Raw genomic sequence first — 15,713 nt, 5'->3', positions numbered from 1 at the left:
AAAGAGTTATATCTGAAAAGGAACTTTTTGACATTGATTTGGTAGGGTTAGTATTTGAAGTACATGGTATGAATAAATCTTTCACCTTTGTATTTGTGGATTATTTCATCTCTTCTTCAAAAATCTGATATTTAGAAACACACCTACTTACTGCATACAGATGCTCTGATCTGGGGACACTCTTCAGGTAATAATTTGGCCTTTTTGAACATAAGAGCTTCTTTTTTTCTCCACAGACCACTTGAAGCTGAATCAGATGCCTGACCAGGAGGGCATGCTGATAAACACCAGACTGTCTAAATACTAGCAAAAGAGGGAAAGAACAATGATATGAAAGGGTGGGGCAAAACATATTCTAAAAAACCTTCTATGGTCTGTGTATACGTGGTCGAAATATGCTGACAGTTGCTCAAACACGTAACACAAAGGTGGCACTCCTCTTGGTCCTGTCTTTCCTCCCAGTAGATGTGTGATGCAGGCAGGCAGGTCCAACATTTCAGGTGGGGCTGAGAGTCAGAATTCTTTTCTTTAATATCTGAGCTCAGACTAATGAGCCTCAGTATCTGTTGCTGGTGGAAAGTGTTTACTAATGTCAGCTTCTCCCTCCACACTGGAATACCACTGTTGAAGTAATGCCTCTCTAGGAATTAAACAAAATAATAGACATATGGAGCTAATTCTGTTTTGTTAATATTGTTGCTAAAGATGGGTGGTTTCAGCAGTTGCAGGATAGGCTTAGGATCCAGATGAGTACTCCAACTGAAGGGAGAAGAGGCTGAAAGAAGTATGTATTCCATGGGGACACATCAAATAATTCTCACCCCTGTCTTAAGAAGGAAAACAAAAGCATATTCCCCAGGCTCTGCTCCCATTCTGTCCATTCTCTATTTATTCCTTCAGTATGGAAAAGATAGAGAAGCTCTTTCCAACAACCTGTCTGCATTAGGCAAAAAATAAATGTATTTCTAGTACTTGCGCTGCCCTGTCAGTGGCTTGTCTCTAGAGAGCCTGATGTAGAGCTTCTCCCCTCTGCGATCTGGTGCAGTTAAGTCAGGGTGGAGGTGGTTCCTCAGGGAATGTTTTTTGCGTGGGATGACAAGGAGTCCTTTGCACACAGGACAGCCAGGAGCCTGGTCAACACTCACAGGCTTGTTTAAGTGGTAGTTCAGTGCTTAGTGCAAGAAGGTTCCAGCTCATTGCCAGGGCACATAGGCGTGGCTGCAATGCAAATAATTATTGTTACTGGCCTGTCATATTTCAAGAGTTAATAGACATGGAAGCTAAAATGCCATATTAAGTGAAGTTTGAAATAGAGGCAGCAAGGAAGAGCTCTACAGCCAGTAATGCATAGGGGAGCACATAAAGGCTGTCAATCTCATCTACTTTCAGGGGGTCTTCCTTTGTTCAATATGTTTGTATAGAAGTTAATACTCTCTCTATAAAAATTTATTTGTGTTTGAACCTTCTGGACTCTTTTGTTAAAAGTTTTACTGTTGGGAAGCTTGAAGAAAGGAAAACTCCCTTTCTTTTCAGAGTATATGCATTCTTTGGTTGCTTGATCTCCTCATTTTTCCTTTGTAGTTACATCCTTTCCTCTTTTGTGGAAGACGGTTAAATATTTTAAGTGTGTTATATTAAACTTTAAGAGTATGTGGTTGGAAGTATGCAAATATCAGGTTGGCCTGGGTGGTTGTTGTTATTCTCCCAAGATGTTGACAGTATTTCTAATGGTGGCTTCATTTTTACATGGGTATTATTTAAAACATCCAAAAAACCTGACCTTTTGAGTTTCTTCAGAACTATATTGTCCTTTTACCTGTATTTCCCATAAGAATAGTCACCCAACTCTGAAGTCTCATGAAATTGCAGAAAATATTTTTTTCAAACAATGTGTGATCTTAAGAAGATATTTTCTATTGTTTGTGCTCCTAAAACCAGTGTTTCCTTTTCTAAACTCTTGAGCTGCTTTTTTTTTCTGCTGAAAAACTTGGCCAAATCAGATTTGAGAGAAAGATTAACAGAAATAAGAGGATAGAAGGTCAAGAGAGAAGGAAAGTATTTAGTGCCATCACTAGTTTTGAGTGTTACACAAAGATACTGTCATATCAGTCTTTGTGTAGTCTGTGCTCTTGTGTAGTTTCTAAATGTGTATATATCATGAGTTTACAGGAAGGAATCTATTAATTACTTCATTTAACAGGAGTTGTTTCTTTGGAGCCCTTCCCAACTTTTCTTTGACTCCCAAAGAAGGTGGACAGAATCTTTTGGAAATTCACAGCGCTCCCCTATGCTGACTGTGGAACAGATAGGTAAATCCTGATAGACCAAGACAAATTACATGCACTTGCCTGTCTGTAAGAGACAGTAATGTACTGGAAAAATATTTCTTTGCCAGCACCTTTTCCATATTGATTCATCTCGTTCCAGCAGCTTAATCATGGCCATTTGAATGTGCCATTGCAGATACTAATTCAGTTTGACACATCCATTTTCCATACACTTGGGAAGGAAATCTCTTTCTACTGGTTCCCTACTTTGACACAAAGCAAAACAAAAAACAAAGGAATATTATGTGATTGGTACCAGCACCAGTTGCTCTATTTGTTTGTAAGTTCTTGTTCTTTCTGAAATAAGCTTTAGCGGCAAGAGAGGCCTTTAGACAATCTGGAGGGGACATAAAGAATGTGCTTTGTTTATACTAAGCAAAAATAATTGAGCTTTTTTGTTGCTGCCTGAAAGCCACGTCTCCTGTTTCTGGGACCTGTTTACTGTGTACTATACAGAGCCTGCAGCCTTTCTGCAGCAGATCAGGACTCCCCTAGCCTTTCTGCTGTTTCCTTTTTTATGGTTGGGCTTTTGAGCAGCACTGGTATGCCCCAAACACCTGCCAGATTTGCATATCATTCTTGCTTGGCTTGAGCATCCACTGCAAAGTTGGCACATGAACTGTGGAGAAGCAGGGCTAGTGTTTTGATTGTACGCCAGAGCCTGATACTGAAATAGGCAGTGGGAAGGAATCCAGTAATTGTTGGCCTCTGATCAATGAAAACTGTCGTTAGGCCAGTAAATCGTCGGTATGTGGGCTTAGTTCTATATATCATCTTTGGGCTGGTGTCACCCTGACTCCAGGACGAGAACATTATCAACATGTCATCAAGTCTGCCGGGAGCTTTTTATTACTTTTTCTCCCTTTGATTTATATCCATTCTCAAATTTCACACAGGTCAGGTTCGACAACACACTGGAGGGACGTTGAGGGGATTGTTTCTTTGGTGCAGAAATAGATTTGCCAGCCCCATCTAGCAGGGAGCCCCCATTCTCCCTCTCCCCTGTACACCCCAAATTGCTGCTGGTAGAGCTCTGGCCTGGCAGAGCCTCCCTTACTCGTCGCTAATTGCCGTGGCAGGAAGCAGAGCCTTCCATTATCTCTGTTCAGACTGTTTGCTGGGATCGTGGTAAGACAACACTTGATTAGCTTTGGCCTTGTCCACGCATGAGAATGGCACAACTTTGGTTTAAATAAACTGCTACTTTAATTTGGGTTGAATGGTGAAGACTCTATTGCGGGCATTAAGGATTCTGGGTGTCTTTTTTGTTTTGCTTAAACTGATTCTGAATCAATTGAGCCAAATAAAAATAAACCACACGAAATAAATGTCCACACTGCTTTTTGCACTTTAGCTCAGTTTAAAGCTAAACCTCCAGTTTAAATCCAGCAGAGCTTTCTTTTGCAGACAAGCCTGTGCCACCTGTATTGCAGTGGGAATAATGCTGGAGCAGCCTCTCTGGGCAGCGCAGATGTACCAGCTCAGGGAAAACTCTCCCCTGTTGCCATTGGGAAATTTAAATCTGTACTACCTACAAAAGCTGCAACTTCTGTGGCTTTGCTTATATTTTTCTAAACAGGTGAATGAATGGTCATCGCTATGTGTGGATGTGGGATGACGTAATTTCTTCTTTAGGGTAATTTATTGCGAAATAAAGACTTTTTCTGCACTAGCAGCTGCAAGATGGAGATATATTGCTAAAGCAGTAGCAGAATAATTGTAATTGTGACGAAGACCTAAACCTGCTTTAAAGGAAATCATTAATGTTCTCAGTGTAAAATACTGTCTGCCTCTTTGAGCTGGAGATGGCGAACTAGGTGGTAATTTCTGCAGTACCTTTTTCCTTTATTCCTAACTGTATCCTGTATTTTCAAGGTGAAGTAAGGTTATTTCTGAGTTCCTGCTCATGAGAATGATTAGTGTTTAAAAGTAAGTGGTGTTTGCAGTTAAAGCCTATTGTAGCGCAAAAGTTTGAATTCAACTCCTTTCGCATGCAAGTAACAACTGAAATCTGGAGAAGATCATAGCCGAAAAGAATTTGGCCAGAAAATATGGATGTTGCCGGTTTGATGACAAAAGCAAGACAGCACGTTCAGAGTTAAGGCTGAACGCACAAGTGGCTGCTGTATACCAAGGGATTATACGCTGCTGCCTTCTATATACAGGCACAGCGAGCCCACATATGGTTAAGAGTCCAGGCCCTGATTTTTCCCACATTTAGCTGAACTTGAAATGTTCTGTTAAAAATGATTCCTTGGATGTAAGATAGCTTTATTTAAAGGCAAATTTAGATAAAAAGTTGCTGGTTAAGGTGAACAGCAAGCTTTTTACAGGCTGAGTGGCTTTTCTGGAGACCTTTTATTTTAATGAGTAAATCCTCATTAAGGGGGACATTGTTTAAATCTGATTATGGCCCCATTTCAGCAAAGCACTTACTGTGTGCTGAGGTATGTGGGAAGTCAGTAAGATTACTTGGATGCTTAAAGTTAAGCAAGTGCAGTACCAAATTGGGATGTGCGTGAGCACAAGATTAGTTGCTACACAAGTACAGGCCTTATTGCTCAAAGTTCAATATTTTGAATTCTTTTTTAATCTTCTTAATGGGAAAGTGAGTAGGCTGCCTTGAAACTCCTTTCTTGCCAAATTCCATTTCTTAAATCAAAGCTGACGTTTGAGTTACATGACCACAAAAAGCATTATAAACTAATAAACCTCTGAATTTGTTTACAGTTATGTAAACTGAAAAACAGACGGCTCAGTTTTTTTACGGCTTTGTTCTTATTTTTCCTTTTCTTTTTCTTTTAGTATTTACTTTCAGGCTTGGGCTTTTGAACTGTGTTCTTTCCTTGGCTACCTTATGCTCTTCCCTAGGTTGAGCAGGCAAGGAGGGCTTGTGACAGCCACCTGTGCCGAACTGTACAGCCAGCCTGGTTACCTCTGTGCGCACAAAGTCTCTTCAAGGGAGCTACTGTTTTCTGTCAGTACAGTTTAATATGTCCAGAGTGACATACCTGCCTGACCCAGTCTGTTATCGGAAGGTTTAAATGCAGCCCTGATCATAGAGGGCTGCACGACTGCTTCTCAATGTCAGAGGGTGGTGACTTGCTCTGTGTGTAATTAGGAAACTTGTGTTCTCCCCGATTCCCCTCCTGCTTCGGTGAGAAGAGCAAACGCACGTTGTAAGCAGAGAGCTAAGGCTCTTTGTGCAAGTGCATAACAAAAATAAATGCAGTGATAATACATTAGGGAAAAAAAAGAGCAGAGGTCTCTAAACAAGCTTTTGTTTGTTATTTCCAGCAAGCTTATAAGAGAATTCACAGTATGAATTTGTGTATGCGTGTGATCATTGGCTTCAGCATGTAGGCTTTAAAGTCTGGTACAAATTGTATTTGTTAGTATTGTCTCTTGTCCTAAATTCTATCCAGAAAGTGAGATCTTGAAGCTATGATAGTTTCCTGTTCCATTTATTTATTTATTTTTAAATCTTTTAAGTTTGTTACTCTTAAATGGAAAAGACACCAAAGCAGAGGAGAAAGAGCTCTGCCCATCAAAACAGGCCTATGGAAATATCCCTAGCTAAAATAAACAGAGCTTTATTGGGCACATTTAGGATTCAGTCAGGATGCAAAGGAGTACCCAACCCATAACAAGCTCAGCAGCTGCAAAGTTTGCTTTGCAGGCATTGTGTAAGTGATCCACAAAATTTAAGCTGTTAACAGGGATTCTGCTGCCACATTACAATGGTAAATATTGCATATGGTGTAGTTATTTGCCATAATAAAATGGTCTGTTAGTAGTACAGTGTGAGCAAATGGAGAATACCTTAGACTCCAGTGCAAAACCGATATACTGTCAGCCTATGTGAAACACCTCAGTCCATCCTAGGGCAGAGAATTTTCGAACTGCTGTGCTAAAACTATCCCAGCCACTGTGTTTTATGATCTAAGCCAGGTTGCGTTCATGTTTCCCGAAGTCAAAAGCTTGTCACGTGTTAACAGACACTCTCCTCCTAGGCTTCCCTGCAATATTTGAGTCTACAATATTCATCAATTCAAATGGACCAGAAAGTTGTGTAAAGTTCTGTGTCTGTGCACTGCAAACCCCTCTGTGCCTCATTTGCAGAGCTTGTAAGTCTGCAGCAGGTGGTTTTTTAGGGACACTGTCCTCTAGCTCAAGCTGCTGGGGCTTCTGCTTGGGCCCTGGAGACCCTGGGAAAACCGTACAAATAAGGTTTACAATGAATGTCCAAGTATTGCATTTTTCCATAAACTTGGTGTAACTTTCAGGGCCTTTACTTCCATCATGATAGGTGTTTTCCGAGCCTACCTCTGGGCGCTTTTCCACTCCTCAGGTTTTTGTTTCATCATTTTCTAGCATCTCTGTTATGGATTATTTCCTTCGAGCGATATCAGTGGAGACGGTTACCCCTTTCTGCCTCATACAACACATCTGGGGGGGGGATGTCTGTACTCTAAACATGGATGTAAGAGCGCTCGTGCAGAAACTTTGAGGATTGCTTTAAAAAGGTTGCTCAGGTAGTACAGCACAGGGGAGCTTGGTGGTGGGCGAGGTATGGCACTGTCAGCTGGCCACACTGCTGCAGCAGGGTGACAGACACTGCTTGCAGAACTTTGTTAAGATGGACCGATAATAGATCTGCCTCTTTTTTCAATAGCATAGAGTTGCAGAAGAGCTTCACTGAAAGATATAATCAACAGAATTACCTTTTTCATATCTAGTTTTCTCTTGAATTCTTGATTTTTTTATTTTTTTTTTTCAAGGCAGCTCCATGTATATGTTAGGTGTTGATACCTAACTTTATTTTACACGTATGTGATCTGAGGAAAGTTCATTTATATGTTAAAGAAACTTTTCTCACTGGGGCAGTGCTCTCAGTGCTTTCTGAAATATCATCCAGCAGCCTGTCTGGTTTCTGTCAGATAAGCAGTAGAATTTGTCCATAATTTCTCAGAAATCCCAATTTCCACTGGATATGTGTCTGCGTTGCACCCCATTTTGTCACACTCCCAGCAATTTGTTCTCACTTGGATAAGGCTGTGGCTGTTGGAGCCATACTGTAAGAAAAAAGCAACCCTGAAAGGGCTGTGAGCTAATGATTAAATCCTGCAGACGCACGTGTGTGTATGCACATGTGTGTGCTCATTCAGAAGAGAAGCCCCTGCAACTCCTAACCTAGGAATGTCTTTAAGAGCTAGTCCCAGGTCATTGAAATTCACAGCAACTGCCATGACTTTAGTCTTCTTCGCATGTTAAATGTTTGTAGGCTGTGGCTGAATAGATAGGGGCTAAAGGCATCTGTGCATGTTCTTTCTCTACACCCATCACATTTTCTTTCCTGCTGTAGTCCTTGTTTCTTTGCCTGTTTTTGCTTCAGTCTTTCCAATTACTCCCTTTTCACTGCATATTCTATTACATACCTTAGCCTAGTTTCTATCACCACTTTTAAATCTTGCCTACATTACCGTTCAGGTTTCTTGTTCCACTTTGAAGTTTATTTGTAATGAAGGATAATTAACATTAGTGTTAGTGTGATATGATATTTTGTGTGCTGTTATGCTATTACAGATACCTTGTATCATTTCTTCATTGTTTTTAAACATTCATTTTAGATGATTGATGCTACAAACTGTAAAATTTACTCATTTAAGGAGTCAAGTTGGCTTCAAAAGAGCTGTTCATTTGAGTAACCTTTGGTGTTTGTGCAAAGGTTTCCATGACTGGATGCCTTTTAATTTCTTCTGTTCATTTGTTTTCCAGTTGTCTTGTGTCATTAAGCCTTGTCTCTAACTTGTCTCAACCTCAATGTCTTTTCTGTACTTAAAAATAATAACTATAAGAAAAAAAAAAAAAGTAACTTCACCTAGATTTCTTTCTTTATCTTCTTCCTGGTGGTCACCATCCTGGTTTTGTGTGAAACTGCCTTGCTCCTTCAAAATAAGTCGGTTGGTAGTTTCCAGCAACAACTGTAAGACAATTGTTAAAGCATGTAAAGGCATATTGACAGCAGTTTGTTAGTTTGTTTGGGATGAAAGACAATTGTAGTCTAAAGTGAGACATGTGAGGCATGACATACAGTCTAAGACGTTAATCTGCAGAAGGCCTATGATATGGAATGGAAATAAGGTCTCCTTCCATTAAAATCAATGGCAAAACTTCAGTTTACTTAAATGGGAGAAGTAGCAAATCCACAATGTGTATTTTGTATAATTACACACATCAGAATAGAGCGATTCATGCATTCAGCCTTCTGCTTTAACCTTTTGAGGAGGGTATGTATTTTCCAGTGCAGTGCATAGGTAAGTTAGAATGGTAAGATTATTGGTGACTCAGCTGGGAGTGTGTGGAGGTGAGCAGTGTGGTTCCAAGCGGTGCTCCTCCTTTTCCAAAGTCCCCAAATGTTGTCTTGTTCCACTCAGTCATTGCTTTGTTTCCTCTTTCTCCCTCTCATAACTTTCTCTTTTATAAGAGGAAGAGGAAGGCAGGCTTTTATACAAAACAGGTAAATTAGAGCGAAGTCTGCAAAACTCTAAGGCTGGTCATGGTGAAAAACACTGGCTTTTACAGACAGTTCAGGTACTGTTGTCCTCTGTTTTTTAGGACCTGAAAGTGGAATATATTTAAGAAATGAAGCAATTGGTTAGGGATAAGTGTTGGTGAGAAGCTGTGTTGCAACTATGGCTACCTTGCTTCAGTTATGTCTGTCAGCTCCAGAATAATTCATTGCGCTTTGTATAACCCTGTGCCCACAAACTGAATTGTACAATAGAAGACTTGATTGAAATCAATAATGAGATAAGAAATCTTTCAGGCAATCTAAGCTTCTGCGATCTGTGTGGGGACAATCGACCAATCTTTGTTCTGCTTTTTCCATAGAATGCTGAAGGTTATACATTTGCAATATTGAATCTTAAATTCTGTGTCCCTCTAAATCAAATCTGCATTTAGTTAAAAATGCCAGTGTATCTTTAATTGGAAAGCAATAACCTTTCAATAACCTTTACTGAGATTTATGAATGAATTTCCATCTTAAGGCAATACTTTAGCTATTGTACATGGTTACAGCCCTGGGCTGTTAGCACTAGTGCCTGGGACAGCTGGAGTAAATCTGAATAGTAGCAGTAGGAAAGACTGATCAAAGTTTCAGGTCGTTTGCAGCCTTGTGCTTCCTTCTTCTGTATCAGGAGTTTCTTACTCTCTGCCTTCTTTCTGTTTTGTTTGCAATGTTTTTCTTTATGGTCAAAGAGGAACTGTAGGCTCCCAAGAGGTAAAGAAAAAATGAGGAAACTCTTTAGTGACTAGCATGAGCAGATGACTGTTTAGATAATGAAGTTCATTAAATATGGTGCAAATAGAGGTGCAAATGCCTTCGTCAGTCAAGTGGCCCTGCAGAAGACTTTGGAGCCAGGATTTTCCTTTCATCATCAGGGCTTTATTGAGGTGCACTGTTGATTAGGAGCACAAATGTCAGGCTGTCAGTGTGCTGAGTTGAGGAAGAGTGTCTGAACAGACTCCCAGCAGGAACATCACTGAGCTACACTTAACAGGTGAAATAAGGTGGGAGCCGAGAGAGAAAATCCCTGTTAATAGAAGACAGCTGACTGGGGAAGAATAGTGGCAAAAATCCTCATTATTATTATTTGTTTCACGATAGATGTCATCTTTTCTCACTGCATAGTAAGTGTCTTCTGAGGAAAGACAGTGCACAGTAAACTGAAAGTTCACTTTTTGCACCTTCACTGAGACTCTGCACCGGTCACTTGTGCAGACACTTGGGATGCTCTAAGAAAACCTTTTTGCAAGGTGATTTTCTCCATTATACATTTAGCAGGTAGAGTGACTGTCCTTGCGGACAGTGAGCCCTATGGATACTGTTGTGCTGTCTGGCTACTCGCTAAACTTACATAGGAGGATGGGTCCCGAGCAGTACAAAGTGGTAGGACTTCAGAGTCTGGTCTGGTAATTTAAAAACAAAACCCCTGTTGTATGGCTTTGTGATTTTTCATTGCATGTCAAAAAAGTATGACCCACTACCTGTATTTCTTAAAAAAACCCAAACCCCAGGTGACACGATTTTTCTAACACAGGGTCATCAAAACAGAAACCTCAGTGCTGAGGCATGATGGTGTGCCTAGTGTTGGTGCAGTTGCTCCTGGTTGTATTACAGTATACTTAGACTGTAAGGCTTATCTACCCATGGCTGGCAAGGCAGAGACTCCCAGTCTAATACTCACCTGTGCTGTCACATTCACAGGTTACTATGTCATTTGGAAGTATTGACTTATGCCTAAAAGCATTTCTGTTCCCTGTAATGCCGTTCAAACCAAAATTTGTCCTTGCAGTTGAGTTAGAAATATGAGCTATTGCAGACCAGGCCACGGTCAAGTGTTGCTTATACTGAGATCCTTTTATGGGGTCTTTAATACGGATGTCTTAATCTCTGCTTGCTGCTTCTGACTTCTTTGGTTGTGCTGGCCCCTCTGTGCACTGCTGGCCTTGTCAGTTATTGGATTTCTAAATAACAAAACCTCAAGTGCAGAGAGCAGTTGGAACCATTAGTCCCTGTGCGTGGCAAGATAAGGTCTACGGCGCACTTGAACTGGAGGGGACTCTATAGTCTTTGTAAGATACTGAGAATGCGATGGCTGAAAAATCCTTGTTAAATCACCCACCGCCATGTGTGACAAGCATGGCAGCTGAGATGCTTTGCAATGGCTTCCTACATCTGCCCAGTGTGTGTTCCTGATTACCCAGAAGCACAGCAGGCAGTGTAAAAGGCCTCGCTCTCCCAGTGCTCCCAGTGGCAGGTCTGCTGTACTGTGGGTGATGTGACCGTGGTACCCACAGCTGTGGCAGTGCTGGTAGGGTGGGTTGCACCAAAGGATAAGGCTTTATACAGCAGCTTGGTTTTGGAGCAACATAATGGTGTCGGCTTTCTGCGTGTTTAATGGAACAACTTCTTCAAATGGCTCCTAGCCCTTATTTTAGTGATTTTTTTTTTTTTTTTTTTTTTAAATAAAAGTTTTCCTTTTAAGAAAGGTTGTTACTGGTTCTTTTGAATGCATCTGTTTGCAGAAATGGTTTTCATTCTCATCCGCTTCCCCCTGCCCTTTTTTGTTGTGTGGCTTGTTTCTTTGGGTTTGGGGTTTGGGTTTTTTTTGTTTGTTTGTGCTGAGACCTTTTTTCCTTTGCAATTTGATTGATCTTCCTTCTTTCAATTCCGCATTGGCTGGCTGCTTATGGAACCCCGCCTGGCTTCAGCCGAGACAAAATCGACTGCACACAATTTCCCTCTGACAGCTTGTACAAGAGCAAACATTTCCGAAGAGCTGAAAGTCTAGAAATTCAATCAGCGGAAAACCTACTGTGTGGAACAGCTTTGCTAGTGCTACAGCTCCCTGCTGAGTAGAAAAGCAATCCAGTTACAATAAATCCTTAAGAGTGGAGTCATTTGGGTAAAAGGAAAAACAAAAGCTGGTTTATACAAACTGATTGAAGTCAGACGTTTTGACTTCCCATTGAAAAAGGAGTCAAGGCCCAGGCTTGCTTGGTAATTTAAAGGGGAGATTGGCTCCTTTCATCTTTCTCTAGGGCAGGGTTCTTAATATTTTGCTTGTGGAAGAAATATAAAGAGTTTCAACTTAAGTTGAAATATCTGCTTTGATATCGATATTGATGCTATAGCTGACTATAAAACGAATTGGTCCTGTATGCTCCGGCAAGAAGTAAAGGCACAATTCTGTTTCCAGCCACTCCGATTTTCTTCTACTGCAGTTACAGAAATGTGAAACTAGGGTAAAACTGGGATCAAAATCAAGGCTTGCATGTCTTGCCAGGACAGCTTGGGCAACAGTTTGTGCTGTGTTGCTGGTGTGTCATGAGCTTATGAGGCTGTTGATGCAATCTGGGCTGCCTGACAGACTCTTTGGACTGAAGTTGAGAGTTGTGTCTAGCGAGACAGAAGAGATCTGTTCTGTTTGTGTTAATTTTCTTTCATTCGTTAAATGCAAGCAATTAAAAATTAACAGCATTAAAAAACATTCAACATTAAAATAATCATGTTAACTGAGGTACTAGTAATGACTGTGAAATATTTCTCCTAGTTTATATTTAAAAATTTAAGTGAAGGTAGCCTGCGGTAATAAAGTCTCCTTGTCATTTTCCTTTATTTTAATAATTATTTGCACCACTCCTCTTTGTGTACCTTTCATACTGGAGCATAATAGATGGACCGACAGGCTTGAATCAAAAAATTATGGAAACAATCTTTGCAAAGTCAAGTGAGCAAAGTGAACTGACTGGGAATGCTGTGGTTTCCTTCCTCTTTTAATGCTTTTCAGGAGGCTTGCATAAGACTAGGTAAAACTTCTTGGGGCAAATGTGTATTTTAAGATGCTACTGTCCCTTTAATAGCTGTATGGCGTCCATCAAGCCTGCTGCTCTGCATATAATCTGCATTCTGCTGTCATCCCTCCTCCTTCCCCTCCCAAATGTGTCTGGTCCTCATGGAAAATATTAAAGATTGTATAAACATTGTAAAGGATTTCCACTGGCCCTTCTGTTTATATAAGATGTTGTAAATCATAGCAAATGAGTACAAAACCGTGTCACAAAGATGGAGTTAAGTTGGTTTAAAAAAGAAAGTAAGGCAGGATGGTAACCAGATAAGACTCTTAAAACTCCAGTTTGTGTCACTTGCTAGCCACAACCACATGAGGAAGACTTTGTGGACCTATGATGAAACTGAAGAACCCTAAGTTTCTCCTCCCGCTTTCTCCCACCCTCTGTGGGAAGAGAAAGTGTCTGTTGACCCCAAGCAATGCCACTTTTGTCAAAACGTTTTGTGCTAGTCACGGCGTTGTGTTTCTTATGCCACCTATTCAAAGGGGGGCTGTGCCCTTCCAAGGGGAGCACACTGAGGACGTGCTAGCCCTAGTGATGTCCTCAGAACACGGAAATGGTGCTCTTACAGCTTTTAACAACAACCGATGTCCTTGGATTGGTTGACTGCTTCTAGTGCTGGTTTTGGCCTCTCCTGTTTTGTGTGAAGTCTGATGCCAAGGCTTTGTCAGCTTTTGTCAGATACGTGCACTGTATCTGGAATCATACATAACATCGTGCCTGGAGATGGATCCCTGGCATTTGGGACTGATCTTGGAGTACCTGTGCACTTGTGAAACCTGGACCAAAAGACCCAGTTTGATTGCCCGAGACCTGTGCACTCATCTTTCTCTGGGCTTGATCACCACAAAAAGCGAACAAGAGAGCTGCTCCAGATAGCAATGCTTGGTGGGCTCTTCTCTACTGCAAGCACCTGCAGGTGGCAAGAAATAAATCCCCGCATACCTTTTGGAGTGCCTTGTCCTGGGCCGGGGAGGTTGAGGGTCTTCATAGCTCTGGGAGGCACAGGCAGTGGTCTCTGCTAGAGTATACTGCAGAAGAGTAATAGATAACAGTAATACTTCTTAAGGGAAATAGTGGAACAAGGGAAAAAAAGCGCTGAAAGAGGTCCTACAAATATTTGCTCCCATAGTGCTTCAGAAACCTAGGCTTGGCTTTGTCACTGCAAGATGAAGTCCTTTGTTTCAGGCTAAGGAAGTGCATATATATTCTGTGATACCGGGTTACGTTTTTTTCGAGCAGGGTTTCTTGAGAGGAAACCTAATGTTTGGCAAAATCAGTGTTTGTTTTTTTTTAAAGTTTCTGTTCTCCTTGTAATGTAACAAACCAAATATGCACACTCCGACACACACAATCAGAAAACCAAACGTTTTCCCTGAAATGGTGACAACCTGTCATAAAAGCCCTTCCAGGGTCTTTTGATGTCTCTGGGCATCATTCTGCCCAGCTCAGGAGACAAAACCATACCAGTGGCCTAGTGTTCAGAATTTTGCACATCCAGGATGTCAGAGTTATATCAAAATGAGGATCTCTTCCATCCTGGCATGATTAAGGAGGGTTGGGTTTTTGTTGTTGTTTTTTTTTTTTTCTCCTATCTGTAGCACATTTCCTGTGTGTATCAGCAGAGGTTTGCTTTGAGGAAGATACGCACATCTGAAAGATCTCTGTCTAGACCTTTAGTGTTCAGGGGGACACAGTTGAAAATACATTAATGGTATGTTTGACAGTTTTAAAAAAAAAAGAGTTTGGGAAAAATTTAAAGAATTTTAATTCCTCCTAATTTGTCTGCTTGAGGTTGGAAAGGAATTATGAGTTTCCAAGAGCAATCAATACTGCTGGGCCCCTAGTGCTGAGACCATTTGAAGGAGATACACTTCAAAGGTTTTGTACTCTGGCTTGTCTATAAGTTGGGGTTTTTTTTCTTTGACAAATTCCAGCGAAAGTTGCTTAGCCTATTTAATAGGCCAATATATGGAAACAGCTAAGAGAGTCCTGCAAGGTTACTAAAAAGCTGGATGTATAAGTTCCTCTGTAGTTAATGTTTTGAGTGTAGAAAGCAGAAACATGGTATAAAGTCAAGAATGTTGCTGTAGGTGCCTATTTCTAATTCTTTATTTAGACAAAGCATCACCAGCTTTAGGAGGAACCTCAGATTGTAGTCCTGTTATTTTGTAACGTAGAACCTAGGTTGTGGTGCTGCTGCTGTTGTGCTGCACCTTATGCTGGGGAAACTCCAGCTCTTGCTACCAATACGCAAGTAACAGTTACTAAGTTGTTGTTGTTGTGGGTTTTTTTCCCTTCTAATTATCATTTGCCATTTTTTCCTCGTAAAGGACAAATTATTTTGTTGTCACAAAATAGTCACAATAGGGCTCAGCTGAAAATAAAGCCCAGCCATCGCATTTGTTTTGTATTGTGTATGTCAGGATTCTTTGGTTTTGTTTTTTTTTTTCCCTTGCTCTGTTCTGGTATATGGGAGACAGAAGGAGCATGTAAGTAGCCCACACTGGAATATGCTATTTGACAGTTGTAAAACCATGGGCAAAGCATACAGCGTACTCCGAAGGCGGTTCCTGGCCCAAGTGCTGCATCCCGGTAGGTGACACCCTGCCGTTGGACGGGGACTGGAGCGCGGCTGCAGAGGCGCAGGTGGCTCTGGTAGGACTTCACAGCCTTTCCGCACGCGGAATAGTCCTCTTAGTCCTGCTGCCTTGGGGTCTTATGAGGAAATTTAGAACCCAGATCTTACAGGTGTGCTATCTGGGGAGTTTAGTAAGCTTTTGAGTTTATGGAATAGATTTTTAAACCTTCTGATTCCATGGGTTTAGCCCTAAGGGCTCAGTAATGTTTTCTACTTCCGTGTTGTCCCCTGTCTTCTCCTGACATTTTCCGATTTGGCCCCGTTCTGCCACTGTGGATGTCTCCAAGTCCACAGACTAGATTTGAGCTACCTGAGCATCTCTGCTG

Source organism: Cariama cristata, unplaced genomic scaffold (assembly GCF_000690535.1).
Source record: "Cariama cristata isolate BGI_N322 unplaced genomic scaffold, ASM69053v1 scaffold316, whole genome shotgun sequence".
Classification (NCBI taxonomy): domain Eukaryota; kingdom Metazoa; phylum Chordata; class Aves; order Cariamiformes; family Cariamidae; genus Cariama; species Cariama cristata.
This window is presented reverse-complemented; position numbering follows the sequence as displayed.